Source organism: Tiliqua scincoides, chromosome 4 (genome assembly GCF_035046505.1).
Source record: "Tiliqua scincoides isolate rTilSci1 chromosome 4, rTilSci1.hap2, whole genome shotgun sequence".
NCBI lineage: Eukaryota > Metazoa > Chordata > Lepidosauria > Squamata > Scincidae > Tiliqua > Tiliqua scincoides.
The window spans coordinates 95,838,977-95,865,789 of record NC_089824.1 but is presented as its reverse complement, the minus strand read 5'-3'; the positions used below and the strand labels follow the sequence as shown (position 1 = coordinate 95,865,789).

Sequence of the window (26,813 nt, the reverse complement as noted above, 5' to 3'; positions counted from 1 at the left end):
ACAGTACATGTCTCGTTGGCATAGCTGCACTGGAAAGTTGGATAGGATTGGGCCCTAAAGTATGGATTAAAGTTGAGCACTTCTTTCACTAACATAGCAATAACAAGGTAATAATGAGTACTTAACCTTTAGCTCACCAAACTATTTCATAGCTGTATTTTCTTAATGTCATTATTGAAGCAAATGATACAATAAGGTCTGCAACAAGATGACATCCTGTGGAGTCAAAACATGGGGAAGAGTCTATACTAAACCAAACATTAAAAAATGTATTCTGATTGTAAACATTTATTTAGCACCGCGGCCTCTAGACCCCGGCCCGGGGGCAAGATGCAGCCCGCAGCAGTCCTCTATCCAGCCTGCAGCAAGCCTCTGGTCCCCAGCAAGCCTCTAGCCCACTCAACCGAATGTGACCAGAGCTGTGCTACACTTGTGTCCAGAGGGTGTTCTGAGGGATGGGGAGGAAAAGTGCAGCCTCCCTGGTCCCCAGAACACCTTCTAAAAGCCTCAAAACATCATTTCCCATTTTTATCAAAAAAAACTGGAAGTGACGTTTGGGCCCTCCGAAGGCCTTAGGCTTTTTGAGAGTCGGGGAGGCCTCCACGGCCCTCAGAACATGCTCCGGGTATTTCCTGTGATGTGCTAGTTCTGAGTTATTTACTCCTGTACATGTAAGTAAGCTGCTTGTGGGGTGGGGGAAAGGGAGTCCATTTGAGTGTGTGCTTTATTTTGTGCTGTGTGTTACTGCTTGGCGAAATCCTGGAACTCTGAAGAAATGAGTGAATGGGCTCATTCATCCAGGTTGCCTCTAGTGTATACATTATACATTTAAATTTTATATTTAAGCCATTTCTGCCCAACGTTGCATATATGCAACAGGGGCAAAACGTGTACACCTGTGGGCCGGGTAGAAATTGGTTAAAATTTATTTATTTTGCTGGCCCTCAACACTGTGTCTGATATTTGATGTGGCCCTCTGGCCAAAAAGTTTAGAGATCCCCGATTTAACAGATGGCCAATTTACTCATAAAGGAAGCTAAAAGATGTGGCAGACCATATGGCAGAACCAGTACACACCTTTAGTGTTGACACCTCTTACTCTCAAACCCCACCATCTGAGTTAATCAAATGTTAATCATACAGTCTGAAGCATCTTGTTAAAATATCACATTATGCATTTCAAAAGTAAAAGAGAGACACACTTCTAAAAATGACATCCAAAATATTTGACTGTATTTCATACTTTATAGACCATTATTTCCATAAATTAGGGCAAACTCTGGAAAAAGCACTTCTGATTTGGAAAATGAGTTTCTGTAACACAGCTTGCACAGGGAATATTCCATTGGCTTAGGAACTTTACCAGCTCCTTAGGAACTTCACCAGAAGCAGTGGAGCCATGAATCCAGCTCTCCTACATGACAGTTCCACGATTTCTTCTTCTGTAGCTGTAGATATGTCAAGAACTGGAAAAGGCCTATCCAACTTGCAAGGGGGTCCCTTCTACTTACAGTTTCTGACCAGGCAAAGGGTAGACCAACATTAGAAAATGTACTGGCATGCTTTCGCATAGAGATACTATGAGAACCTCCCTCTGCAATGTCTTTCCATCTTAAAAAAAATTTAAAAAGTAGAAAAGATTTCTGCACTCCTTGGGAAATACCTCCAAAGCTATTGTTCCAAAGAATGGAGTCAGCAACACCTTCTGAAGTAAAATGCTGCAGATGTCTCCTGGGAACATACCACTGCATCTCATGTTTTGTTGTCTGATTTACAGAATGCTAGGCCTTATCCACAAATGCACACACTGTGGGGGCTAACTGAGACCATGCTGCCCTTACTGATCATTCAACTATGATATCCATATCCAGTCAACTATCTCCTTAATCCTGCTAACAGCAAGTCCTTACAAAATCTCAGATAAAACCCAACTACAAATAGAGCAAAGTATGATTTTATTTATTGTACACATTGTATTGTATTTAGTGTACACATTGCACACTTTGGTCTGCAGTGACAACTACCAGTGTCCTGGTTAAAAGTTGTCAAGAATCTTCCCAGCTCGTGCCAGTACCTTTGAAGAACAGAGAAGAATTCTTCAGTGCTTTTTGTCCTCTGTTGGATGGACTTCTGCTTAATAATACTTGACATCTGCACTGCAATATGAGGGTGCAAAACACCTCACAGGTATTATCAAAATGTAATCTGTAGAACAACCCAGCAAGGCAGGGCTTCTCAAACTAGGGTGTCATGACCCCTAGTCATGAGCTGGAGGGCCCTGGCCTCTGCCCCCTTAAAGGGCGGTGGCAGGGTGGAAGCAGTGACGCAATCCCCAGGATCGCGTCGCTAAGGGGGACACAGGGGCTGGCATGTACTTACCAGTCCCTGCAGCAGCCTCCCGGAGGTGCGGGAAGCCCTACGCGACTCTCCACTGGACCCCATAACCTTCAGAAAGTGAAAGTGCAGCAATAGCACTACACTTCCAGTTTTGTGGAGGCGGGGTGCAATCACTCTGCTTTCACTTTTTAAGCTTTGGGGAGCCCTGCGGAGGGCGGCGCAGGGCTCCCCGCACCCCCACAAGGCTGCTGCAGGGACTGGTAGGTGCATGCTAGTCCCTGCAGTCCCCTTAGTGACGTGATCCCGGGGATCACACTGCTGCTTTCCCTCTGCCCCCACTGCCTGCTTCACTCCCCTGCAAGGACTTATTGCAGTCTTCAAACTCCTTGAGAGTCTGAGAACCACAGCAGTAAGGTGAGCAAATACTACTATCTCTATATTGCAACTGGGGCTGAAAGGGAGCAGCTCACCCAAGGCCAGTAACTGAGTTCACAACAAAGGCGAGAATGAAACCAGGAGAGTCCTGATTCACAGTTTGGTCTCTTAGGGCGCAATCATATCTTGCGCTAGAACAGGCGCCCAAAGTGGCTCAGCCCAAAGTGGAACAGGCGCTCAAAGTGGTAAGGGGGAAACTTAAGCTACCCTGGCCCTAATGGGTCCCTTCGGACTTGCGCCACCTCCTGAGGTGGTGCAATTCCAGGGAGAGCAGAGCGGCTTGAAGCCACTCCTCCGGAATAGGGGTTGGGATCTGGCATAACTGCTTCCACTCTCCACTCACCTGCCCCCCACCCTAGAATGCCTCCCTTCTGTCTCCTCCCCACCCATCCCAGAGTCTTGCATCACCCAAGCTCAGCCAATGCAAGGCTCGGTGCCTCCGTCGGCGTGGAGGTTAAAATCAGGAAAAAAAGAAACAGGGATACAAGTAAGACATAAACAAGACTTACAGCGCAATCCTGACTTTCATTTAAGCTGGCGCAATTCTCTTGTGCTGGCCTAGGAGGGTCGTAAATGTGTCTTATAGCATGTTTGTGCCTCCTCGTGAGTCGGCTAAGCGCGTCAGCCTAGCCAGCTCATGAGGATGTGCAAGCGTGCCTTATGTCCTATGCCAGTGTTTCTCGAACTGTGGGTCGGGACCCATTAGGTGGGTCACAAGCCAATTTCAGGTGGGTCCCCATTCATTTCAATATTTTTTTAATATATTAGACTTGATGCTACCATGTTATGACTGCGTTTGGGGAAATGTTACACATCTGTACTTTTAACAGGCTACTATGTATATTCTTTTAACAATGACAGTAAACGGGACTTACTCCTGGGTAAGTGTGGGTAGGATTGCAGCCTAGGATTGCTCAAAATTTTCCTGCTTAATGATGTCCCTTCCAGTCATAACATCACTTCTGGTGGGTCCTGACAGATTCTCATTCTAATAAGTGGGTCCTGATGCTAAAAGTGTGAGAACCACTGGCCTAAACGAAAGTCAGGATTGCGCTGTAAGTCTTGTTTATGTCTTACTGGTATCCCTGTTTCTTTTTTAAAAAAATTGCTGTTACCTGTGGTTTGATACCAGGCCTGATGATAGATCATATAGAGTGTTTTTTGACCTAACTCAATTAGCAAGGGGCTTTGAAGTGCAATTCTCCCCTTCTTCCTTCCTCTCAAATTTGAGTCTCTCAAATTTGTTAAAGCTTTATCTGTATTAACACTGTATATTGATAACAATCCTCTGTCAATAATCCTTGACTAATTACAGGTATGCACCATTTGCCAACACAAATCTGTTTTGCAAACCCTGTCATTAAGTGTGCCAGTAGTTGTCTGGACAGCTGCTAATGGCTGCCGGCTCGTATCCCAGAATACTTTGCAGTAGCCCTTTAATACCCCAGAATGCTTTATGGAGCCAGAAGCCCAATGCTGGTCTGGGCTAGGCAAAAAAAACTGCAAGCCCAAGGCTAATCCAACTAACAGCAAAAAAATCCTACCCGATTCCCAAAAGGGCAACCAGCTAAACTCAGACTGCACAAATGGAAAGGGAGGGGGTTGCCAAAATAAGTGGAACCAAGGTTAGATTGAAGGAACACTGCAAATCACGAAGAACTCACTCTGGGTCCAATCCTATGCAGTGTGTGCCGGCTCACTGCTGGCACACACTGTCGCAAATGTGCCATAAGGCATGTTTGCAGTCCTCAGCACTGGTGGAGTGACAGTGCTAACTTAGCGGCGGGCTAGTGCTGGTGGAGCACTGGAGCTCCACCACTCAGCAGTTGCGCGAACTACCGGGCAGTGGAGAGGTAGGTGGGGGCATCGGAGAGGTGGGGAGGAGGCGTCCCAGAGTGGGGGGAGGCAGAGTTTGGGTGGGGAGAAGATGGGAAGGAGGCATGCCAGGCGTAGGGAGCAGGGCGGGAAGAAGGCGAGCTTTGCTTCACCTGAACCTCTGTATCAGGCTACCCGCCTGACACAGAGACTTTTAATTCAACGCCAACCCTTGGGTCACTGTAGAATCGAGTAGCCCCATTGTGGGATTACTTACCCGGGGAAAGGGGACAAAAGTTCCCTTTTTCTGAGGAGGCAGCAGCAGCTACCTGGGGAGTGCTGGATGCAACAGTAGCCATTTTCGGTGCCGCTGCAGCCCCACACACCAGGCTGCTCAGGATTGGGGAATAGCCTGAGTGTGCAATGGGACTGCATGTATGGAGTATCCTCCAGCACTGCAGAAAGTTGAGCAGTAACAGCTCAAAATTCCAAAGGATTGGGTCAAAAGTTACTTCACAGGAGCCAGGCTGTTTTCACAGCTTCATTTAGAAAAAAAACAACTCCTCTAAATAATTTGAATTGATTATAAAAACACAGTTCTGAAGCATTTTTACATCTCCAGAGTGCAAGTTAAACTTTAGAACCTTCTATTCCCTCTGGGATTTTCTGCCAGGAGGAGGTGGTGGTACAACTTCTTTCTGAAACATCTTTACTATGCAAGCTGCATCTTATTAGATGTTACAAATTCAAAGTGTTTTAGAGGGGGGGGGGAGAAAGCCTAATCTACTTGAATTTACATGTTATCAAGAGTGTGAATGCAAAATCAGATAAGCGTAACTTACATTAAAGTAATTTTTCAGGCAATGTAAAATTCCAACTCTATTTTGTACTATATAAAGGCTTCCAGCCACCAAACACTCAGATGACATTTCCGATTTCTGTTTCACTAAAACTGTAGCTTATGCCTTTCCTACTTTCTAGGGAAAGAGAGGTTTCATTAATTTTCAAGACCATGTTTAGTGCACAGAAAGCAACATTTTCTTTAGAGATCCACTAATTATGTCAATCATGCTAATACTGGTTAATAAATTGAGCAGAGGCTTGTTTGGTTCATTTAAAATATAATGGTCATGATCAGCACATTGTTAGAAGCATTGTTGTATTTCAGTGCACAGAACTGCATCCAGCTAAGATAGGGAAAACCTAATTTTATAGGTCTTCTAAAATATTACCCATGAGACATTATTTTGCTAGCCTTTTAAGAATGAGAAGAAGAGATTTAGGCACACATTTAGTTCTCTCGCAGATCTATGGGACTTACCATATGTACACGTGTGCAAGCTGATCTCATGGATAAGTCAAGGGCAAGTTTTAAGCAAAAGTAATGGAATTTGCTATGATTTGTGATTAATTCAAGAGGCATATGAAAGTCTTTGAATTAGATAATTTTGTCTGATTTTACCCAAGGCCAGATCCTGAAAAGCAACTTACCAGTAATTGTTCTGAAGCAGCTCTTCTCCAAACTGGGAGAAAGGTGAAGGAGTTGTAGGCTTTGTGAGGACTACAGTACTTCCATACCAGCAGCTCTCACAAAAACTAAAACCCCCACAAGCTCCTTCACCTTCCTTCCATTTGAATAGCTCCATTTTTGTGCAGAACAAGGTAAAATAGCTCCATTTTTTTCCTTTTTCCCTAAGTCTTGCTTCTCAGTTTGGTCTCCCACCATGCCCATCTCACCAAGCAGCTGTTCTTAGAAGTTGAGGAGGCCTAACCATGTTGACCCATGTATAAATTGACCCAGGTTTTCAATTTTTAAGGCATAATTTTATTGACTTATACAGAAGTATGTACAGACATTCTCTTAAGGCTGTCATCTAACTGAAAAAAATCTTAGGGCCCAACTATAATTGTCCATTCCACCAGCATAAGTGCCAGTCTGCTGGGATAAATGATGTGCTGCCAGTCACCAGTTCATATGGCTGGTAGCTGTGTATATAGGCCAGTAAAGAGGCCTCCCACCTCCAGCGCTGGTAAGCTGCCAGCAGGGGTGGAAAGAATGTGGCAGGGAGGTGGGGGAATGGGTGAGTGTTTGGGCAAGGAAGGGATGGGCAGGAGGCGGTGGATTCCAGTGACACCAGTATGTGCCAGGATCCTATCCCTGTCCCCTCTACTTTAATTTTCGTGGTTCTTCAAAATGGCTTGTGCAGATCAGAGGAGGTCCACTGTGGCAACAGAGGCTTGCCCCAGGATAAATACACTTTTGTTCCCTTACCTTGAAGAGGCCTCTGGGAGTGCCCCTTGCAGGATGCAGGGTATATTCCATTGGTGTGGCTGAATCAGTTGGGGTGGGGTCATTGATAAGGATTGGATGTTAATTACTAATTTGAGTTTTAGTAAACCATATAGCCACATGAGCAAAAGAAATACTTTGAAGCAAAAAGTATACTTATTCTGTTTTCAGATGCTACATCCCTTATGTGACAGAGGAGGAGGGAACGCCTCTTAAGGGTGGCACTTTCTTGTATTCATAACACCACTCTGCTGTCTGATTAATCAGGGCACCTTTTCAGTCAATTAGAAGTTTTAAATTGATTTGTTGAACAGATCAATTAGGTGTTGCAGCTCTGTTTAAAAGTGATCAGCTTTAGCCAGACTTTACCATGATGTTTGAGTGTCACAATTGAGTCCTTTCCATACATGGCTTTGGTGACCAAATAGTATGCGGTACACCTTGTGATCAGTGGATTTGCCCTCATGGGAATTACCTGTATTAAAAATGTGTTGGGAATCTGGAAATCTTCTATTCAAGGTATCATTAGGAAGTTGATAGCTGAGGTTATGCTGGCAGTTGGAATTATGTGGACAACATGATGCAAAGCTGCTGTGTTTGCACTGGGACCTTTGCAGTCAACAGCCCATTCCCACTGGGCTAAGCCACTAGTGGAACGTGTGTTCCACAGGTGGCAGCTGCTTAAAACAGCCAGAAAGAATGCTCTAGCAGCACACTAAGTATTGCACTGCCCGAGTGCCAGTGGGAAGGCCAGAGCATTCCCGTCTGCGTCAGTGGACCCAGAAGGAACAGCTGAGGCAGGTAAGATGGTGGGAGAGGACGAGGGCACATGCCAGATTCTATCGCATCCAGTGGCAGCCTCCCTGTGCTCTTTACTTGTGAAATTGCTGGTGCAGGTCCAAGGAAACCCATTGTGGAGCAGAGGCTTATGGAGGCGCAAGGGGATTTAAATCACTTTCCCCTCCAAAGCCTCTCACTCTGAGCACCACCATCCCCTGGATACAGCATGCACCTTTTCAGCACAGCTGCACTACTGGGGGGCGGAAGTATAGGATTGGACTGTAAAATCACACTAATCTCCTTCATTAAGCATGTGTAAGACTGCAGCCTCTAAGGCACTTTGCCAATATAGAGGCTCAAGAAACGGACTAGCAAGTAACTTGCCCCAGTATGCAAGGAGTCAGCAGTTCATAAATAACTGAAGCCCTACAGACTGAACTGCATGTAGTGCAGCCTGTGTCTCAAAGTGCTTCCCAGTAATACTTGTAAGACAGTAAATTCCAGTTTAATGCTATTCTTTTCTGGGATTTGTTGTTCTGGTTAACTGTCAGATAATGCTCTCTTGACACAAATTATTAGCCTCCATACTATAGGTTGCCATGCCTTTTGCTCCTCTCTTGTAGCTGAAGCTGTATAGATCTTACTAAACAAGTTCAGCAGCATCTAACTCAGTTTTCCAGGTACTTGGTCATTTTTTATAAATGAGGTCCACATTGGTTACAATTTCCCACTGGCTTTTTGACAACTGACATGTGTGACTCAGCTGCTGACACAATGAAGAGTACAACAAGACTCATATGTTCCTTTATAAGACATGCGTAAATCCTGCAATGTGAGCTGGTTGCAAAACCCAATAGTTACCAAATGTTCTCTGCAACACTTTTGTTGAATCAACTGCCACTGTCATCTTCATTCATTTCTACAATATTCTCCTTAAACATAGGATTATGAGGTTGCTAAATGCTGAAGGAGTTAACCAGTCAAATCCTCCATGTGCTCTGAAGAGATATTCACCCAACATTAAAAACAAAATCAATATTCAAACATACCTCTACTACAGAGGATCCCAAGCTGGGGCATTGAGATGCCACAGCCAGGGAAGCTAATAATTTAATTTATAATTGCATAATAGTCTAATAATTTCTTTCTAGGATTTCCCTACAAATACTTTCAGTTGCCATACATGACTTATAGCAGGCTCTTATAAAGTTGAATAGTGCTTTCATGGTGTCTAGAAATCATTCTCTCATCTACAAAGCAAATATGGCTGATGCCTTTTAGGGAGCATCAAACCCCTTAAATTCCCATAGTGGGATATATGGGTCCCTAACCTCTTGATCCAAGCAATGGCTGATAATACCCTTTGAGACTGATCCCGTAAGCACAGTGCTTGAATGCAGAAGGATCTTCATAGAACTTGCATTCTTTGAGTGAATAGAGGGGTAGCTGAAAAAGGGAACTGTGCACAGCGCCCCCCCCCATTTCTTGTAAAAGTCTGGAATGCTGGATCTCTGTTTAAATATACACCATGTAAAGGAGGGGGCGACAACATAGATGCTAAATCAGCAGTGAATCGAATAGAGTTCATCATATGTATGCACATATATCACACATATCCAAGAAGCCCTCCACTTCCTGCTTCCTCCCAAGATTAGAAAGAGGAGATGATGGGTACTCTATTTGGCTGCTGCTATACTTAGGAGCTCAGGAACACCACAGCCAAGTGTACCTCTTGTTTCCTGCTCAAGAGAAAAAGGGGATATATCGGTGAAGGGCATTCTGCCTGGTGCTTGACCAAGACACTCTAGAGCACCATGACTAGACAGTGGCCAAGCACCTTCAGCCTCCCACTGCTGATCAGGAGCAGGAAGCGAAGACACAGTCCTTCCTTGTTTGGCCCTGGGTAATCAAGCAATGCAGCAATGCATTCTAGCAATGCAGCAGATAAGCAGAAAATTATTTTTTAGTTTTTTGTTATAAATATGTATGGTCTACTCTAAATTAACTGTTTATACAGTGAAAAATCCTTATTTGATAAGGATCGAATAAAAATGTTTTAGCTTCCCCCTAAAAACTGCAAGGGTAGGAACTGTTTGGGTTGTCACCAAAAAGGCCATCTTTTGTGCCCCCTAACTGGAAATCTATCATGCTGTAAATCTTTTAATAATTAGATTGACTCATATAAAGAATATCCACAGTACTGAAATAAGACACCCCATAACCACATTTATCATCATATAGGCAAGCATAAAAGTGAGGATGCAATACATATTTCATGTCATTTATATGAGGTGTGTCCAGAAAGTAATGAGAATGAAGTTCATATGCTCAATCAAGAAGGGCTCTGTGAAGGGAGAAGCTGGCCAAGGTCACTTGGGGTGGAGTGCCAGGTATATGTTAGAGCGCTGATCAGTTGCATTCCAGCCCTGTCAGTCGAGACATTCTTTTTTGTGACACCCTGTTCAAGTGCCTCGTATTAAGAAAAATGCAAGTGAGTTTGTAACAGTGGTATGCAATAAAATTTTGTGTGGCATTGGGAAAAACTGCATCAGAAACTTTGGAAATGGTGAGGAAAGCTTATGGAGAAGCTGCGTTGCCATTTGCACAAGCATACTGATGGCACAAGGCCTTCAAGGAAGGATGAGAAGGTGTTGAAGATGAACAACCATCAGGACGCTTCTCTTCATCAAAAAAGGAACAGAATGTGGATGCAGTGAGGTCTGTTCTCAGTCGTTCATTATCAGAATGATTGCAGAAGAAATAGGAATTCCCAAGTCAATTGCTTATGAAATCACGACTCATGATTTGTCAGTGCTTTGGCTGAAAAGCACATCAAGGTGCTTTCCCATCCACCCTACAGCCCGACTTAGCTCCTTGCAACTTTTTTATATTCCCAAAGATGAAGAATAGTTTGAAGGACACCATTCTGGTAGTGTGGATCACATCCAAAGAGCTACTACGCAGGTTCTGAAAGCCATCCCACTTGAAGACTTCCAGGGATGCTATGAAGAATGGAAAAATCGCTCGGAGCGATTTTGTATACACTCACAAGGTGCATACTTTGAAGGAGACAATGTTCAATTGTAAAATTTTTCAATAAAAGAATTCTTAAACATCATTCTCATTGCTTTCTGGACACACCTCGTATACTTCAGATTATTTATACAACAAAACCCTGCCACAACGTAGTAAGCGGGATCCAAAAAATTCAATAGCATAAAATGCACGGTCGTGTTATTGTGAGATTTTTAAATTATATATATATATATATATATATATATATATATATATATATATATATATATTAGTAGATGAGTGGAGAGGTACAGTCTGCTCTTCCTCCCCATTCTGATATGATCAGAGTGGGGGTATCAAAGCCCCTCATTTCCCCAATACTGTGACTCTTTCACTCAACCCTCTTTTCCTATCCTAGCCCCTGCAGTTGGATTATCCTCTGTCATGCTGGCTTCTTTAGCCATTCCCCTTGTACTACAGTGCAAACCCGGTTCCTCCTCTTCCCCATCACCAAAGTGCAATGGTTCCGAACTTACTACTACTACTACTACTTCTGCTGCTACACCCTGAAAAACTGGGAGTGACAGTGATGCAAAACGTGTCACATGGTGTTGTCACCGCCATTCACATCCAGGTTTGGAGGCCTAATGCAAGCCTCCAAAAGGCAGTAAGAAGGTCAAGGCATGCAGGAAAGTTTTTCACTGTGCCTGCTGTGCTGAGCCTCCTGCTGCTACCTGGAGGTTTTCACCACAGTATCACTGTCCAGGCAATGGGCAGCTCACAGTGCCACAGGGCATTGTGATGGACAGCCTGGGAAGCAAAGTGGCTGGGATGGCTGCATATAACCAATGGCTGAGAGTTGCTGGGGCTGTTACTGCCCTCATGTTAGGCAAGTCAGAAGCTCCTTTGAATCCTGATAGCTCTTTCTTTTAATTGGCCATGAGTTTTGCATTCCCTTTCTCATATTAGTCTGCTTGGGTGTGAGGGGGATACCACATGGCTGGGTTCTCCTCCTGCACAGGTGAACATCAAAGTCCTGAGGGATGTGCATTTGGGGGGACAGAGGAGAGGTTGGAGTAACTATGTTAGGGGTCAGGAATGGCAGTGCGGTGCAGGACGGGAGCCACTTTGCCAATTGTGTTTTATGTGAATTCACGTCCTCACATTATGGAGGAGTTTTATTTTATGTTTAACTTTGGAAGTGAGGCATAAATTTATTCTTAGTCCTTAAATATCATCAACCTTTATCTTTAGATAAACTTTTTGCAATAACAGACTCCAAGATATCAACATATCAGGCCCCAATCCTAACCAACTTTCCAGCACTGACATAAGGGCAATGCAACTCTCAGATAAGGGAACAAACATTGCCTTACCTTGAGGAGGCCTCCATGACTGTTCCCCAACTGCAGGATGCAGCATATGTCCCACTGCACAGTTATGCCAGTGCTGGAAAGTTGGTTAAGATTGCGCCCTTAGTCAATCAAAGGATCAAAGAGGAGAAAATTCTCATTTCAGTATTTTCACATTAGCAATTGATTCAGAAACGGGACCTCATACGTTTCTTTGACAACTTAGAAAGAAAACAAAGAGACAAACATATTGTGTAGTAAATACTTTTATTATTATTCCAGTTTTATTGAAGATGTTGGCAAAGTAGTGAAATGTTAGCATCTGACATTTCCCCACTTGCATCTGTATTAAGAGATGGAGATTTTAACCTGGCTCAGCATTTAGGTAACCTTGATTTATAAGGGAAAATAAACTGTACTGATATAAATATCTTTTTAATGATTTCATGGTATAGTTTTGACTACGAAAGGAAGGGAACATATACCGTTATTAGTGCTTTCTAGTTAGCTCTTTCCTGTAGATGCAGAAAGACAAAAATACAAAATCAGAAGAGAACCAACAGCTAAAGAGATTTTTCAGTATCACAATCTCTCACTGAAAATTGGATTCTGAATACTATGCACTACTTAGGTTTGCTCAAGGCCTTGGTCATGCCCAGTGAACATTTTTAAAATACAGGTGAGCCTGTTTATCTGCAGATTTTTCATCCACGGATCTGACAATGCAGATCCCCTGGACCCACATTGAGCCAGGCTTGGTTTCACCTGAGCTCTCCAAAGGGGACAGCTCTGGTCTCCTCTGGAGGGCTTTCTGAAGCCCAGAGAAGCAGTGCGCATCTGCCCACTGGTCCCCTCTGGAGGGCTTTCTGAAGCCCAGAGAAGCAGTGCGCATCTGCCCACTGTCTCAGCAGGCTTCAGAATGGCCTGGAGAGGCGAAAAAATGCCACTTTTGGTTTCCTGACATTTTTTCTCCATATAAGGCATTCTGAGACCTGGGGAAGTCCTCTAGGTGCTCTCGGGAAACTGGAAGTGGCTTATTTTTACCTCTCCTGGCCATTATGAAGCCCTCAGAGGCAGTGGGTGGATGCGTGCTGCCTCTCTGGGCTTCAGAAAGCCCTCCGGAGGGAACTGGAATGTAGCTCCAGGTCCCTTCAGGAGATAGGGGCAGAAAATCATGGATTTGATTATCAGCTATTTTTTATATCAGTGAGGGGTCCGAAAACGAATCCCTCATGGATACTGAGGCCCCACCTGTACTTCTTTTTTGATTAGCAGTATCCAGTGCCACATCACAACTGGCTTTTTCAGCATCTTCATGTTCAGTAGTGGTCTGACCTGTGGAATAGTGGGCTACTGCTTAATAAACGTTAGTCCAAAGTTCCATTGAACATATAGTACTAGTTGTGCAGTCATTTGGACACCAGCCTATGAATAGGTTCTAAATATTATATTAAGAAATGGGGGAAAATATGGAGCATGATATTTCCAATTCATTTTGGTCCTTTATTCCTTTTATCAAAAAAGATTTCGGTTTACAATTAGTCTAAAGAGAAAGTTAGTTAAAAATGATCATGCAGTGGTATTTTACAGTTGGTAAAATAACTTGGTATAAGAAACTTGTAATGGAAAGGCCAACCTTTCACATATATACGTTTAATACAAAAGCTAGTAACTTATGGAAAATAGCAAACTGAATTTCTGCTAGGAATGTTAGGTATACAACTGCCATTTGTTTGTTAAAATTCACACAAATCACCTCAAATTCAGAACTAAATCTTGCAAACTGGTAGCAGCTACAAGGATAACTTTAACAAAACACTGAAAAGCTCAAACACCTCTCTCCAATTCAGGTTATGAAAAATAGGGAAGTTAATGCATCTTGTCAAGTTAACGGCTTATCAAAGGCCTCTGACCAAATTTTGAACATTAAGAGAACTCTGGAGTCCACTTGCATTGTATATAATGAATCAGCTCTCAATCACTGACCTACTTTTGAATGGCACAATTTGATTTAACAATATATTATGCTTTGTACTGACATTTTTTATGTATCTCTCTGTATGTTGTATGATTTACTCTGTTATAACCACAATATTTTGAACATATTTTAAACTATACAATGTGCACGTGACTAAAGAAATTGCATGGAAATAGTTCTAATGTCACCCCACATCCCGTCTCTTATACTAGTATGTTTCATCCTACATGATTGTGTCCTTCACAAAGTATGGGAGAATAAGGAGGGGCCCTTCTTTAAACACAACCTCCGCCCTCAGATTCCCCTGTATGAACCATATCCTGCCATCCCATAGTCTTCTAAAAACAGTAGTTTGGACAAAAGGGAAGAGGGAGGGCACAGAAACACCCATAATTCAAGGATTTCCCCAAGTCAGCCTCTGTCTCAGAGGGGCCACTTTTCCAAAGTGACTAACAACCCAATCCTAATGGGACTGCCTGTGCCACTCTGCAGCAATGCTAAAATAGCCGCCAGTATATCCAGCATGGGCAAAGAGGCAGCTGGAAGTCACCTCGAGGTTAGGAAACACTTGTTCCTTTATCAAATGTCAAGCCCCAGCAGCCACAATGGGTCTACCAGAATCCGCACTAGCTAAATCCTTGGCACAGAACCGGATAGCTCCATGTAGGGCTTTCAGGTCTGGGGGCGGGGGGGGGGTAGGATCAGCAGCAGCCTTCTGGACGCAGTCTGCTCACCTCTCTCCCCTGCCCAGTTTCACCCCCTCCCACCTTTCCCTTGCCCCGGAACATCTCCATGCCACTCAGCAGCTGAGTTACTGCTTATGGTTCCCAGGGACTATTTGACTGGCATCCAGCTCAGTTCCCACCTGCAGTGGCCTCCTCTAACTTCCTGGCTGCTGCAAAGTGCTTTACGGCACTTTCGTGATGACCGTTTCGTAGTGTGTGCAAGACTGGAGCCGTAGAGCGGGCCCTTAACACTACATTCATAGAACTTTATTTTGGCTACCTGTGCAGCAACACAGAAACAACTGAACTAAATGCATCAGGATTAATTAATTAGGGTGAAAGCTGAAACAATGGCTCACTCAGGGCTGAGGTAAGTCTATCACTTAGATATCACTTAAGAAATAAAAAAGCACAATTACTGGTCTTAGCTGTTGTCTTCCAGTCTTCTTAACCAATCTGCAACACTGTCATTTCCTTACACAGGAATTTAAATACATGGATCCAAAGAACCATGAGCAGAAAAAAAAAGCTATTTATTTTGATTTGATTTTAAATTATAAAATGCACATGTGACTAAAGAGATTGTGTGGAAAGAACTAGTTCTAATGTCATCCCCTATTCAGCCTCTAACACTAGTATATGTAAAGAAAAGATGCTGTTCTACAATCACTGGTACAAGTACTCAAGGAAGATCTATCTTGCAGATATACCTGTCTGGACTGCACCTTTTTAGTGCAATGTAAAAGCAGATATCCTATTTGTGTACTTACTTGGGAGTAGGCCCTATTGAATTCAATGGGATTTACTTCTAAGTAGAAATTACTAGGATTGCAACTGTAAGACACTTTCTGCCGGTGGAAGAGCACCTTTGGAATCAACCCCATTAGTCCGGCACCTGAAAACTAGGAGATTTACAAAACGCTGCTCAACTGAGTTATTTTTGTCTTTCATTTCCAAGTCCATTTCCCCCATCTCGGTATCACCCACAAATCTGATTATATTCTACTCCTTGGCTAAAAGCAAAACTTTATTCTCAGCAGTGTAAAGTCACTGTCTATTTGCTTTTCAAATCTTCATTTTCTACTGAGAAAACCAAGTCTAACTTTAATTAAAGCAATCCATCAGCAGTATAGAGTAAACTGGGATTTAAATGACTTGGTGACAGTTTGTAGGAGCTCAGCAACAATTGAGATGAAATGAGCCCCAGGAGAGGTAGAGTCCACAAAACGCAGTCTTCATAAAGGCTATATAAACAATCTAGCACAGATGTCTTGGATTGGAAAGAGAGACCATATCACTTCCTTCCAAGTTTTGCCCCATGATGATATGAATAAATAATTTCAAGGCTATTGACTGAGTTGGCAAATAGACAAATTGCATTTTACATGCCATTCACCACTTCCATTGATACAGAGACCATACTGGCAGTAATGGTTGCTTCCCTGTTTTCTGGCAGAGATCCTTTTCATCCTCAACTGTATGACAGGCAGAGAAATTCAACAGCTGTTCTTTTCCCCCAGTAAGATGGAAGGCACAAAGTGGGGGGGAGAGAATTTCACCTGCTGAAATGTCACAATTTGGCAGGTGCTAAAGGAGTTTGTCAGGGAGAAAAAAAGGTGACAACTCATTTGGGAGTTCATTCCATACTTGTATAAAAAGAAATTAAGGAGAATGGATGAACACATATAAAGAAGCAACACCACAATGCAGACCTGCTTAAAATTTCAGCAGAAAGGTCTAACATTAATTTTTTCCCCTTCACAAATTACATTTTAGTTTCAAAGATAACAGTATACACATTAACACACAAAAGATTGCTTGTTGCCATTTACAGTTGCTTCTCTAATTTATGACCACCCAATGTTCTAAACTCTCTTTGGGAGGACAGCACCCAACTACAATAAATCACAGGGGACAGAGGAGCGGATTTGTCAGATAAGGAGAAATCAGATCCCTAGGCCTGAAGACATTTGCTAAAATGCTCAGCTTAATACTTGGGACGTTCCATTAATAAATTCATGCCATTACAGTTATATACAAATGTGGATAGCAGCCAGTAACAAACTGCTCTTGCATAATGAATCACGTGAACAGTAAATGCCAGAAAAAAATAGACTAATATATTACACATAAAATACCATGTATGTACGAAGGTCTCTTGGTGCCCTTATTTTCACTTTGATGCAGACAGCAATACCTGTCAATTGGAAATTTATTATTATAAGAATAAGCTCAGCCCAGAATTTTGTAACAGAACGCATATCTCAAATACCATGGAAACCAAGATGCTGGCATGTCACAACAATAAAGTCATCATATCAACAGAAATTCGATGACTTTTTGGATAATCATAATTAGAGATATTGGCAAAGTTGGCAATTTTCTGATTCGAATAACATTTGTGCAGCTCATAATGCCAGGCTGTTTTACAAACTGCGTGTTATTTCCCACATAAGTTCTTACTAGGTTTGAAATGTAAAACAAGACTTTGCACGTATGCAGTCAGAATTCAGGCTACATAGGCTGTTTTGTAAGTTATGCAAAACTTGTTTATTCTTATTGCCATAGTCCTAATGAAACTCTTGTTGATTACTGTGACTCTTGTGATCAGACAACCTAACTAAGCAATTTTTTGATCAATGAGTATTTTTTCATTACTTGGGTCAATTAGCTTGACTGTTTACAGCAAACATTTTATGTGGCTGCTCTCCCCCTACAGATAAAGTCCTGTCTTGCTCCTGAATGTGTTTCAGGGGAGGGGGCAACTGTGCTTCTCAGCACCAGCCATGGTTAAGAGCTGCTTGTAACTACAGTCCCCAGGGGCAAATACTATAAGGTATTTACATGCATATGGAACTATCAGAACTTATAAGGAAGTGACTGAAAAAGGTATTATTTATTTTACTCATTGTATGCAGTAAGACTTAGGCCAGAGGTTCTCAAACAGAGGCATTGCAATGTCCCAGCCAGGGAATCTCCATCTCTGTCTTCTTAAGGGGTGGGGCACCACTGACATGATCACACTGCTGCTAGGGACAAACAGTTTTTTTTCTACTTACTTGGGGGTCGCTATGGTTCCCTGGACCCTCCAGAGCCACAGTGGTCCCCAGGTATGTAAAAAAAAAAAATCATGCCAGAGAGAGTTTGGGAACCGCTGACTTAGGCTGTAATCCTAGCTTACTCACCAGAAACAAACACCTCTACAAGTTATGCATAAACATTTCATTTTAAGAACATAAGAACAGCCCCACTGGATCAGGCCATAGGCCCATCTAGTCCAGCTTCCTGTATCTCACAGCGGCCCATCAAATGCCCCAAGAGACCTGCATCCTGGCGCCCTCCCTTGCATTGGCATTCTGACATAGCCCATTTCTAAAATCAGGAGGTTGCACATATACATCATGGCTTTTAACCCATAATGGATTTTTCCTCCAGAAACTTGTCCAATCCCCTTTTAAAGGCATCCAGGCCAGATGCTGTCACCACATCCTGCGGCAAGGAGTTCCACAGACTGACCACATGCTGAGTAAAGAAATATTTTCTTTTGTCTGTCCTAACCCTCCCAGCACTCAATTTTAGTGGATGTCCCCTGGTTCTGGTGTTATGTGAGAGTGTAAAGAGCATCTCTCTATCCACTCTATCCTTCTCATACATAATTTTGTATGCCTCACTCATGTCCCCCCTCAGGCACCTCTTTTCTAGGCTGAAGAGGCCCAAACGCTGTGGCCTTTCCTCATAAGACAGGTACCCCAGCCCCGTAATCATCTTAGTCGCTCTCTTTTGCACCTTTTCCATTTCCACTATGTCCTTTTCGAGATGTGGCGGCCAGAACTGGACACAATACTCCAGGTGTGGCCTTACCATTGATTTGTACAACGGCATTATAATATTTGCTGTTTTGTTCTCAACACCTTTTCTAACGATCCCAAGCATAGAATTGGCCTTCTTTACTACCGCCGCACATTGGGTTGACACTTTCATCGACCTGTCCACCACCACCCCAAGATCTCTCTCCTGATCTGTCACAGACAGTTCAGAACCCATTAGCCTATATGTGAAGTTTTGAATTTTTGCCCCAATGTGCATGACTTTACACTTACTTACACTGAAATGCATCTGCCATTTTGCTGCCCATTCTGCCACTGTGGAGAGATCCTTCTGGAGCTCCGCACAATTACTTCTGGTCTTCACCACTCGGAAAAGTTTGGTGTCATCTGCAAACTTTGCCACCTCACTGCTCAACCCTGTCTCCAGGTCATTTATGAAGAGGTTGAAAAGCACCGGTCCCAGGACAGATACTTGGGGCACACCACTTTTCACCTCTCCACACTGTGAAAATTGCCCATTGACACCCACTCTCTGATTCCTGGTCTTCAACCAGGTCTCAATCCATGAGAGGACCTGTCCTCTAATTTCCTGACTGTGGAGTTTTTTCAAGTAGTCTTTGGTTGAGGGACCATGTTGAACGCCTTCTGAAAGTCCAGATATATAATGTCCACGGGTTCTCCCGCATCCACATGCCTGTTGACCTTTTCAAAAGATTCTAAAAGGTTTGTGAGGCAAGACTTACCTTTACAGAAGCCATGCTGATTCTCTCTCAGCAAGGCCTGTTCGTCTATGTGTTTTGAGATTCTATCTTTGATGAGGTATTCCACCATCTTACCTTATATATAACTATATAGTTAACTATATAGTAACTATAGTTACTATGTTATTATAGTTACATTAGTAAAAGACAATGTTTTCTTGAATTCTTGTCAAGAATGCGCATAAATACCTAGCTCATTTTGAAGTGAGACAAGGAGGGTTTGTCATTAAATGTATCTGAAGGACATATAAAAAGCATATTCCTTGTTATTGTCTGGGTATCCTAAACATATCTGCTCCAGATATGTTTGGATATATATGAGTGATATGGTTAAGCTTACAGAAAATACCACCAAAAATGGTCATTACCTCAATTAATAATTTTAAAAAACCAGATCACCCAAGTATAACATATCATAGGATCTTATACTAGTTCTGTACTTGTGTTTCTTGAACAGTATTGGACAAGATGAATGGCAAACTATTTCTGAAATAGAAGATCATTGCAAAAAAAATTTGTGCTTTGAAATGGGGTGGGAGTGTGCACATGAGAGAGACAGTTCAAGGGGGGAGGGGAGCTCCCACCACAGAAGCAATGGGCTTGTTAAAGTAATTATTTGGCCAAGAAGCACAAGTTAGCTATTTGATGCTTGCAAAGTGTGGAGCATACCATCTGTATTGGAATCGCGGAAGATCTGGTGAGGAGGTAGATGTGGTATCAACAGTGGCCCCTTTAAGGGTAAGGCCTGGGCATCCAGCAGAGTGTGCTGCACAGCTGCAGCCACTTGAAGGCAATAGGGCCCTCTGGCATAAAAGCACCTGCTGAAGGGAGAGTTTGGTGGGGGGGGGGTAGCAGAAGGAGGAAAGCTTGAGGACAGGCTGGATTAGGGGACTGCTTATGGATTGATGGGTGAATGGACTTGAGACTGCTGGAGACACTGGAGTTTGGTGTGTGGCTGCTGTGCCCAAGACCTCCTGAGGACTAAGGGGCTGCTGTAGTGGTGGGAGGCTGCTGGTAAGAGAGAGGACCTCTGCAGGCTGAACAGGTGAGCTACTCTGTAGGTGAGGTCCAGCAGGACTGCAGGGCAGAACCAGGGTCATTTCTGAGGAAAGAAGGGGAGCTAATTAGCTAAATGTGGGCATAATTCTCCAGGCAGTGCTTGGATTGGGATTTGGCAGAACACCATCCATTTCACCTGAAATGATATCCTTTAAAATACACAATATTCCCAAACTTAAGGAAAGTGTGTACTAAAATGGGAACAAAGATTAATAATTTCTTCCCAGCCCAGGGGTGTACACAATTGATCCCTGTTGCATATATGCAACATTGGGCAGAAATGGCTATAGAAAGGTTGTTCACAGTGGAAGAATATTACGATAATGTATATCTGAAAGCCAAATTATACACTAACATTGTCAAGTCTAGAGCAGTTTCAATACTAAAGTATAACCTAGCAGTATCAAATATCTTAAAAGCCATCCCAGATTATAAAAAAATTATTGTAATAAATACTATGACACAAATGTCAAATTTTAAAAAGGATTTCCTAGCCTCATAATGATAGAAATAACTTTTTGAAGATATACTTTCAAATCTCTTCTTGACAGATATTTGAAATCACTAATAATAATAATGATAATAACTGTAAATAGAACAGGGAAAAGTGGGAATGAACTTCTTGCATTCATTTTGGGAAATGGAATATAATGGAGAGAGGGTTGTACCGTGTAAACGAAAGAAAAAAGTTATTCTTACAGATTGTGGGAGAGCAGAAGCAACACTAGCGTGATGAAAAGCTATTTTGGGGAGCCGGTGTGATACAAGGAATAGAGTGGACCTGGTAGACTCAGGGTTCATATCCTTGCACAGCCTTGAAACTCTCAGAATATCTAATCTACCTTACTGGGTTATTATGAGGACAAGGCAAGAATCCCATGCATCCAGTCTTGAGTTACCTGAATTCCATTTTTCATCAAGTGTTACTTTCTCATCAAGTGATGGATGTCACAGTAAGCACAGAACAAATATAACTTTCACTACTACATAATAGATGTATCTTTTCTTGATACTACTAAACTCCACTCCATAGATAAGTATTCATGAATTTAATTTCCAACGCTGACAGAATTTGTTCACCAGGTACAAATTCAGACAAATGCTTCAGCGTTAAAGTACCAACAAAGGGCCTTACTCCCTCCAAATACAACAAGCAAATGCCTAACCAGGCAGAGTATCCAAAGAGTGACACACACCTCCTATTAAACACACACACTCCACTCAGCAAGGAAACCTGACTATGTTACAAGCCAAAAGGATGTGTCCAAAGTAACTGGCAAGAACTCTCTCATTAATGTCAAAAATCCTCAGAAGAAGCTACAACGCCAAGATCTGTCACTGAAATCAGGGTACAAGAAACAGAGACTTAATTCTTCAAATTAAAAGCAACACCACCAGCTTTAAAGGTGTGCTGTAAAAAACCTGTTCCTATTTGTTAAAGGCAGCGTAACATTTTCATCAATACTCCCCTTAAAAGAGACATCCCCTCCATGGTTTGGGTACCATGATTCCAAAGAGTTTAACTGAAGAGATCTGGCAGTGTTTTATATTTAACAAAGACATCCTTTGATTCAAGAGTTCATTAGTCAGTGGAGTTAAACAAGTGCTAAGAAACAAAAAACAAAGACTTGTTCAGTTTCCCTCTCTTGAGATGTCATAATCTATCATGAGCCGACAAGACCTGCATTTTTAACTTGTATACATAAAGCAGAAAACCACCTTTGACAAAAACAAAGAAGCCAAACAAACAAACAACAAAAAAAAAGCCTATTTATTTTCTCCTTTCAAAAAGTTACTTTCTTGTAAAAGGTTGCTGTCACCTCTTCCTCCCCCTCCCAGCTGCAGGCCCAGGATTTCAATGCTGATCACGATTTTGGAAACAAGCAACTTCAAAATAGCTTATAACATATACCCATTTTTTAGCTCAGACACTGAGTGTAGGGCATTTCAATGCCACAAGGCAGCACAACAAAACAAAATTAAGTTGATGCACCGAAGTACCTCAGGATCAGGGTTCGAAACATATGATGGAATCATGACTACAGTTAAGTTGATGGCAACTAGGACAATAGGGCTGTTCTACACATTATAAAGCAGCAACAAACCTCAGTTTGTACATCCAGGACTTAAAGTAGGTGCAAACAATCCTTGCTCTCTGATGAGAGTGCCTATATGTATAAAGAATGCCCATAGGATGAGTATGCCTGCATACATATTTTGAAACACTATTTGTCACATTCATTTTTTAGGTGTAAACCTAAAAAGAAGTGATGTGTGAAGAATCCCTAGTCACTGATTTCAGAAGGTTCAGGGCTGCATTTTGTTAAGAATGAGAAATGTCTGCTGTTGCAAGCCTCTGATAGACCTCAGGGAACTCTGGAGCAATCCAGCAAGCCATCTCTGTGAAAGAGATGATATGGGGAAATAGGCAAGCTGTCTCTTCAGTCTTCCTAAACTGGTATCTTGGGCCAAGACGTTTAGAAATATACTGCTTTGCAAAGATTTGCTTGAGATAATAAATTATAATAAACAAATTCTCAACTATCAGACAACTAGATTAAATATTTTTGATTTAAAGTTTTGTATTTCCTATTGGGTTCACAATTATTCTGTACTTCATTGAGCCCAGGGAACCCTATTTTGCAACAGAAATTAAAAAAAATGTGGTGGTAGGATTTGGAAGGTTTTATATTATTTGTAATCAATGAAGTCCATTAGTCTGCTTAGATCATCTTCAATTCGGCTCTCTCAATGAACAGATTCCATCAGCAACCAGCCACTCTGCAACTGACAGCAGCAGGAAAAGACAGTGGGCCTAATCCTATCCAATATTCCAATGTCAGTGCAGCCATGCCAATGGGGCATGTGCTACATCCTGTGGTGGGGAGGCAGTCGCAGAGGCCTCCTCAAGGTATGGGAACATTTGTTCCCTTACCTTGGGGCTGCATTGTAGCTACACCAGTGTGGTAAAGTTGGATAGGATTGGGCCCAGTGAGACTCCATTAACCGGCCAAACGCCATGCAGTTCCTTCATTTCCAAGCACACTCTATCTTTCCTGTTGGACCACCACCCAAAAGGTGATTGTAGCATCACTTGCTTACAAGATCATTTAAAGAAAATGCTCATCTATATTTCTTTCATATATTTCAACTGAACTGGCAAACAACCCCCTTCCAAGAAAAATTTTAAATTGTGTTATATTGGCACAAGATTCAATTATGAAATCATTTTCCATCTACTGGATCTAAGTAGATTTAACTTATTATTATTATTAAAGTTGGGGATCTCTATGGAAATAATTTCCTTTAAAGGTTATAGCATTCAATTAAATTGCTCAGTTGTATATATTATACAGTTATTTTTCTAAGGGCACAGTCCTAACTAGCTCTACTCAGAAGTAAGTTCTATTTTGTTCAATGGGGCTTACTCTCAGGAAAGTGTGGTTAGGATTGCAGCCTGAACCACTTAACTTGAACATATTTTCACAATGTACACTTCTAAGTATGTGTGGTATCCTGACTCCTGTGGCTAAGGCATAATAAAAATCCAAATAACATTTTTCGCTCATTTTTTTCCTAATTCAGCAGTGCAGTAACTTTTTCCAGAGTTGTACAAATGCTGAAATACACAAGTGTATGCAAATTGGGTCATGTATATAGCTGAATATTCACACTGATCTGAATAACCCAAGTTAAGGAAGAAAGTGATTTCACATTTGTAGGTCTATGGATATTGGCTCAAAATGTCTGTACAAAATAACCAAACTACAACTAATGTACGACATAGTCTGCAATCCTAACTACACTTTCCTGAGAGTAAGCCCCATTGAACAAAATAGGACTTACTTCTGAGTAGACCTGGTTAGGATTGTGCCCATAATCCTACAACCATAGTGCTAAGATAGCACCTTACTGGACCTGGAACATCACAGTTTCTCTACACATCTGCAATATAATGCATTACAGGATTTTGTCACAGCAGTGAAGCCTCTGGTACCAACTGACTGAGCAACAATATCACATCTAGACAGATTAAATAGTAAAGGGAACCCAATCAGGGATTGTTGAAGTAAGGAACTAATAACACTGTCAATTAAGAAATAAAAACCTGAGGAAAGGTTGTAGAGTGATGGAGACTTTAAAAGAAAGGCATGCATCAAAGAAAAGCCAAAAGAGAGAAGGAATATTGGGGGGGGGAAAGGATAAGCCTTGAGAAGATAATGAGAAAGAAAGTGTAGAGATGATGACAGAAGGAATCTTACAGGAAGTGTGACTTGTTGGATTTACAGCATTAGGTCTCTCATTTAATTAGTCAACCTTATCATGTGATCAAGTCACATGCTGCCAAGTCCTACCAATCAGAAAGCAAACCAAGAACAAACAAAAACCACAAATGAATTCTTCAGGAGATGGTGCATAAGACCAAAAATTCAGATTAAATAAAAATAAGGATTAAAATGCGACTAATATAAAGGGAGCTGGGGGAGAAAACTGAATTTGTCAAAGGAAGTATGGGTATGTGAGAACAGTGGCAAAGGAAATGGCTTGCAATTTTCCCCAAATAATCCACAGGAAATGCCAATTCTAAAATGTTGAGAATCCTCTGCCATGGCACCCTCTGAGTACACTGGTGTAGGAGCAGATTCAGTGTTTGTGTTAGGGGGGCCATGAGCACTGCCAATTCCAGAGCTCAGGTCAACCAGGCAGGTAGACCTGGCCTCTGGGATGAACTTGATGGCCTCTGTGGCCAAGGTTTGATGGGTGGGTAGACTTGGGCTCCCACCTGGCCTTGGAGCCCAGGTCTACTGGCTGGGTAGACCTGGGCTCCCATTCCAGTCAATCTCTCCATGCCCATCCAGTGGGTATTCGCCTGGCACCCGATTTTGCTCCCCAGCCCAGTGGGCACCCTTGCCTGCTGGCAGACAGTTGGGGGGGAGCATGCACCCACGGCCCCCCCTTGGATCTGCCCCTGCACTGATGGCCTCAAGTGCCCTATGGAAAGTGAAAATGGTACCAGTGTTGGACAGTAGGCCCTCTGATCATCTTGGGGCCTCAGCAAATGCTAGTTTTCACAACACTCATAGCCACACTTTTAGCCATCAGCAAATCAATTTTATATCAACCAAATGAGGTCACATCTAAATAAGTGTACATAAGTTTGTGGCCTACTAAATCTAGAGAATTCATAAATTCTTATTCTGCAAATATATCTTTGCCAACTTTTTTGAAAGATTATAAAAAAATATGCTTAAAGAACAAGAACACTTGCTGCTGAAATTAATCTACTACTGAACTGACTCTAATGTGCATGTGTGTGGGGGGGGGCTACCAGTTCAGCTCTTTAGTCAGTCATAAACAACAATGTTCAAAGAGGGTCAACTACCAATTCAATATTTTTTTAAAGGAGAAGTACTTGGATACTTGTCAGATATTAACAAAAAATGCCTCATATGAATTCTCTTTATTGTCATATCTAGCCATGTAAATCAGACAACTGAACATATGAGCATGATAACTGTTGCTATAGCAATATATCTCAAATGACTTTTTATAAAGAAAGACAAAAATTCTCCATTGAAAAGTATATAGCTTAATTGTCAAATTATCAGGAGGATCAATACTGCATTTTCAGATACAGAATATAATTTTAAAAAATATAGATGGTTTTGAGCTATGGTGGGAAATAACACATACCAAGCTCATACACAGAATTGGCCAAAATAAGAAAATTCTGACATTTCTGTTACTAACACACCTAAATATGGTAAACTTATCTTTACTAAAGGAAGAGACAACTGCATCCATTTGAGGGTTCTAAGCAGTCTTTACTTAAGGTTGGATGATTTTTCTTTTAAAAAAAATTCATGTTCTATGTTAGAAAAATGCTTGAGAATAAGTAAAAAAACATAACTGGATCAATGTTAGAACTGAAGTAAGATTTCTTTAGATAAGAGACCAAGCTATATTAGGTTAACTTTTTATCAGATGGGGGAAGGCAGTGCAAGATCCTTTTAGAGACCAATCTTATGCCTGTCTACTCAGAAGTCAATTCCATTATAGTCAAAGGGGATTCCTCTCAGGAAAGTGTCCATAGGACTGCAGCCTTAATTATCAACATCAAAATGTGTTTACAATATACTTGTGAGCAAATTCCACTGGACTGAGTAGTGACTTACTCCTAAGTAAACACAGCTGGGGCTGGGCTATTCCTTATACAGGGATTATGGCTGCAAAGACACACCTGAGGCTTCCCGACATAACACAACAGGCGAGCAGGGGGCCCTTTCCTGTCCCAGGAATCCCTTGCAGGCGGACTCACCTGCGAGGCTGCCGGGTCTCTGCAGCGTGGCGGTGGCATACAGCTCCTGGGAGTGCTTGCCGTACTGCTCGGAAGGGTGCACCAGCCTCTTGGTGGGCGAGAGCGTCGCGTAGGTGCCGA

The 26,813-nt window shown here is 42.2% G+C and overlaps 1 protein-coding gene across 1 annotated transcript in view; it reads right to left on the bottom strand.

Annotated features, from left to right (window-relative positions):
• The window catches only part of CTNND2 (catenin delta 2), a 575,776-nt gene that overhangs the window by 305,302 nt on the left and 243,661 nt on the right, over positions 1 to 26,813 (bottom strand). The gene's annotated exons all lie outside the window — the stretch shown is intronic.